Genomic DNA, 6,000 nt, shown 5'->3' with positions numbered 1-6,000 from the left:
ATAGGCAGAAAGTCCATTGGTGCATAGTTTGGGATGGAACTTACGACTTCAGGGAAGAGAGTCGCACGCGTAAGCCACTAGGCCAACACGTCTCATAAATACATAGATTGAATTAATAATTACACATTAAAGCTAAATCAAAATCCTGATTAATCGATTATTTTAAATATTTCATTTATTTATACTACACGAATTACAAGTAAGAAACATCTCACAATACTGTTTTTCTTTTATTCGGTATTAAATACTTAGTATTTCTTTGAAAGTTAGCTTTTACTATTAACTTCGTTTTAAATTAGACAATTGAAAAGCAGATAATAAAGAAAAGGGCACAGATGATAAAACCTTTGAATTCCAACCCTAAGTCGGTGGTAGGTCGCCCACAATGGAACTCTATCACAATGAGTGGCGCCTTCATTATTTACAAATGAGCGTATAAATCTCTCGCGAACGACTCTAACTGTAATACAAATTGCGAATGTACCTCTCCCTTTCGTGCTACTTCAAATCCCGATGATACAGAGAGGGAGATAGATAAGTGTCTTGATTATTAGTTGTAAACCCACAGTTACAAGTGTTCAAAATTTATGAAGTCGAAATAATCGCTCAATCACTAATGCTCATATGTTGATTATCTGTGGTTGTTACAATGTAGACATTATGTCATATACAGATAACAAACAATTTAATGACAGTACAATTATTGTTAAACCCATGAACACAGGTGAAGCGTTTCACATAATAATGTCTATAGTATATTAGTTGCCAGTTTGATCTATATAAATATATAAATTAAAAAAAATGTTTTAATCAAGTTAAGCGTTTTAGGCGCTTGGTCATGAATAATTTTTAACAGTTAGCTTTTCAGCTTATGTATATGAACATATAACATTCGCTTACGGTGAAGGAACACGTCGTGAAGAAACCAGCATTAAACCCATAAAGTCAACGGCATGTGTCAGGCACAAAGATCACCAAGAATGGTTTTCTATAAAATGTCTCGTATGGGGTATATATGCATTGAAACATCTGTTTCAGTGATCATATACAGGCAAATTTTAGATCACAATCGATGGCAAAACGATGCATACCCTATAAAATAACATTATACTTAAAAAATAATAAAAAGTGTATCCTGAAAACTTTAATAATTAAAATATGGTGATTAAATTCTTAAAGACAAAAAGCCTTTATAGCGTTGGCGAGTATTTGGACCATAGATTTGACACCGATTGTAAATAATTTAACCTTGACATTATTTTATGTACTTAATAAGACATTGTAAACATTTATATGACATTTGCATGCCTATTTATATGGATGATTGGCGGATATTTGTTATCGTGTGATCTAACCACTGTACCACTATCTTGGCAAATAAACCATAATTATTATTATTAAAATCGCTATATTAAACATATTATTGTTTAGAATACATTACACTACTTAGTATGTAAGTAGTCTTCTTGGACTTTCTCATATTAAATATCCTATTAAGTAAATTAGGTTAGACTCAAATCACTTATTAGTCTTAAGTTAGGCTTAATCATCAGACCAAAAAAGAACATTTTACCCGAGTAAATGTTGTAATAAAATACACACATTAAAATTTGTTATAAAAGTACGTAACTTCGCTCTTAAAAAGTGTTACAAAAAATCCCCTTTAAAACCCACAACAGTTATAGTCAAGTCAACAACGTCTTAAAACGATTACAGACACTCGTCAAGGTGTGAGGGGGTGGAACACGTAAATCGCATTAGATATGTTAAATCGTGGTTCTCGGGGGGCTAGAGATATTTTTTCGCGACGTTTTTATGCGTATCGCTTACTTTTCAGATTATTGTGCTGGCAACATTTGCATACATTGACGTGTAGCGCGAGCGATACGTTTTCATCATAGCATATGAAAGAGATTTGACACTTGAGTTGTTAAATCAGTCTGTACTAAATGTTTAAATGGTGTATCTGTATTGTTGAGTTAAATATACTTAAAATTGCTTAAGACAATTACAATGCGCTTAGGCGATGAGAACTTGGGAAAACTAATCGTTGTTGGTAACACGGAAGGCAAAAAAAATACGAGGCCGTTCACCAATTAGATGGACCCATCAAGTGAAAACGTTATCGTCCTCAAAACTATACACTGTAATAAGAAAGGCGTTGGTAAGGAATCGGTGGAAACAGATAGTCTGCTCCAGGTGTTTCTGACCACGATGCTAACATGACCTGAATAAAGAGAAGATTTAAAAGATACATATGCAATTATGGCTTTGGTTTTGATTGTTTTAAAAGACATGTAATAGTGCCATTTAATAATTTTCGTTGAACACTTTGATATCAGTTAATGAAAAGTATAAATCGTGATAATTTCACTTTTTAAAGATATTTACACTTGGTTTAGCGATAACTTCACAAGTCCCTAACCCCTTTGTGTACAATCGGATAAATGTCACCCCGAACCGCAAATATCTCTCGGCTCGTAATCGTATCATGTTATTTTTGCGGACTAAGTTTATTTAATTCGTTTTACGGAAACTTCTTGTGTATATTAAATATCATCAGTGTTTACATAGCATACGACTCCCAAAAAAAGATAGTTGGTTCGAACGCCAGCTTTGCGCTAAATATCCACGTGCACTTATAACTATTGCGCAATTGATAAAAGTCCTTGTGTGTAAATTAAGTATGAAACAGACATCTAAGCTCTTACTCTGAATACAATCACAATAATGTGTTTGTTTCCAAGATTGTGTCATCAGCGCTACGAACGCTGTCTTCTCATCCTTACATAAGACAGACGCAAATGTAACTTGTTGAATATTGGCCTGCATATAAACTATAAAAGGGTTTGTTTTTAATTATAACGTTCCATGACTGAGCGTTTTTCAAGCCAATTTTTGCCGCACACCACCACTTTCCTTTAAGAAAAGAGCGTACCAATTCTTAAAAGGCCAGCAACGCACTCGCGAGCCCTCTGGCATTGAGAGTGTCTATAGGGGGCAGTATCACTTAACATCAGGTGAGCCTCCTGCCCGTTTACCCCCTGTTCTATAAAAAAAATACTAATGAATCCAGTTGTCAGATGTGTTCACAGAATAGCTCAAAAGATTGATTAATTAACGTTAAATTTCCACATTTTAGTAGCTTAATCCATTCCCAACAGCACGTGCTAATAATGATCGAGCAAAAATGTCTCCCCTCAAACGTTAACTCTTTCAAGATAAGATGTTCTTAATAAAACCTCGCGCCAGTTTTATATGACCTCTCCTCTGAAACAATACGCGGTTAATTCAAACTGATCTCGGCAATACATTTAAAGTTTGAGGATCAAGGATTATTGGTTTTAATTTACAGCTTTTATTCAAATTTAAGTTAATGATTTGAAATTATTACTTTGTCTTAGAAATGTACACGATCCTTGCTGTTTTATTGACTTTATTAAGATGACAGTCAAGATTTGACACTAGACTTTCCTGGGGTAAATGAAAATATACATTTTATGACAATATAATCTTAAATTTAAAAAGAATATAAAAATGATCATCATTAAGAATAAAATATATCTGCATGCAACATCGTAGGGTTCGCTAGTAGGTTTTTTACAGTTTTTTAAACCAGCAGGTCATAAACTTAGTCCATTAGAATACTTCCATAGCTATTATAACAGAGTAAAAACATGCAAGATTCTTAAAAGGCCGGCAACGTACGCGTGAGGCCTCTGGCCTTAAGAGTGGGGGTGGTATCACTTAACATCAGGTGTACGTTCTGCCCGTTTGTTTTATAAAAAATACATAATTATTTTTTATATTGTGTTACTAATGGCTGTAAAATAAAAGTTACACAGAAATCAAAGTTTTAATGGATGTTATTACATAACAGTACACACACGTACATTATCGTTACTATGGTATTAAATAACAATTTTAATCATTATTTTCAATCTTAAATTGTACGGTGAGTAAATAAAAAACCGACCTCCGAAAAAATTGCCTATTTTTTTTACAAAATGTCACAGCTAACCACAACTTTTATGATCTAGATGGCCTTTCCATTGTAATAGCAAATCGTCTCCAAAGGCCGTGCCCTTCCGACCAAATGTCATGGCCTTTGAGCTTTAATACCTTTGGGAGTTAGCAATTACTACCAGTTCTTACTAAGCGTAACCACCAAAGCACTGTTAAGTACTACGTAGTCAAATGGCATATCCATTTAGTTTAAATCTAGACGAATTTTTTTTGAACTGACCAAGCGTGCCTTCATTTTTGTTTTTGTACCTCGATCATTTTGGCTTTTTGCCCGACTCCGAATTTTTCCTTCTCAATGTTTTTCTTAACTTTATAAAAGTATTTTTAGAATGAATAGAACAATCCATTAGTTTAGGCATGTTCCAAACTCAAAACCTCTTTATTTAATTTATTTTATTTTGAAATGTGAAACTCATGGCTGTGTTTGCCTGTTTTCTTGCAAAATCAAAGTAAAGCTAACTTAATCCTATTATAATTTTGTAAAAGAAAATAAATTAAACTCATGGAGGATACCATTTAAACTTTAAAGCTTAGTTAAGAGCATCAGTAGATTTTGTGAATGAATACATTATTTAATTAAGATAATTTAATATCAAATAAAACCAAGGTGGTCAAGGGGTATGTTTCATAAAATGGATGACTAATTCGAAATTTAAAATGCGTACCATAAATGACAGATTATACTCGCGGGAGTGATCAACTATGTCGGCCTACTCTGTGGTCTCAGTCACCCTCTGCCCTTAATAATTCAAAGGGCAACTTTTGTTTTATCAATAAAGTATTTGTTAATAGATGAACTAGAAATCTCTATACGTTATAGTTAGTAATATGTAGTTAATTTTTCATTTTATCATTAACACACCAACTGTATGTTAAAAAATACTTGTAATATTACTAGCCAATATGTGTCTATTATTTTTGCTATTAATTTTACACAGGCGTTTTTATGCACTAGCCGTGATTATTTATTTACTTATCAGGAAACAAACATCACTTCATAAAAACAGAAAGAAGATAAATCAAATATAAAGTTAGGTTAGGTTAATTTTGGATGTATCTATCTATCCTACCTATCCAGATCAAGTAGATAATACAATGTTTAAAAAGCACACGATGACAATAAAACCAATCATTACAATAACAACAAAATAAAAGGCTGGAGAAAAAATATTGTAAATTAATGGTGACTTACTGAATATTTTATTAAATGTTAAATATGTTAAATATGTATTATCTTTAAAAAAAGCTGTGGTTAAAATAAATAAAAACAGATGGCTGCATTAGTCTCTATCTCAAGATTTCTTCTAAAAGAGTCAATAAAACATTGCTATTATATACTTAGTATAGAGATATTACTGTAACACTTTAAAAATAAACTCAAATGTTCTACATGAGGGCGCACAATCGCAGTATTCTCGTGTAGCTTGTAGCCGTGTTCATTTTTATAATACTCATCAACAAAGTATATTTCTCTTGAGTAAATTCAACGCGATCCATCATGTTCTATTATTGAATTACAACCCCTATATCGCGACCCATCCAATTATGAAGTAATTATAATTACCTTCTGCACTTTCTTCCTCGTTATTGCATCATATGCTGTCGCAGCCATGCATCATTTTGTAATTTTTGACATCATTCAATTAGTCGTAATTTACAATTAGGTCATACAAATAAATATTTTTTTTGCTAAAATCTGTATTTAACAAAATTACTAGTAAAAACCAAAATTGGATGTATAATATTTTTAAATTTTTTCTAATATTTATGATCACCGTAATTGTAATTGTATATCATTTAATAAATGTTACACAATATTTGTATTAGCATATGTATGCAATAAATGCTACAAAAAATAAATATTAAAAGAGAAAACGAAAGAATTAATGTTAAATTTATTTAAATATAAATAATTAACGTAACATTAGCAGTGCTCTGTGGCAGTGTTTGGAACTAAACCGACCATAGATACCG

This window comes from Pieris brassicae, chromosome 3, assembly GCF_905147105.1.
Source record: "Pieris brassicae chromosome 3, ilPieBrab1.1, whole genome shotgun sequence".
Taxonomy (NCBI): Eukaryota; Metazoa; Arthropoda; class Insecta; order Lepidoptera; family Pieridae; genus Pieris; species Pieris brassicae.
This window is presented reverse-complemented; position numbering follows the sequence as displayed.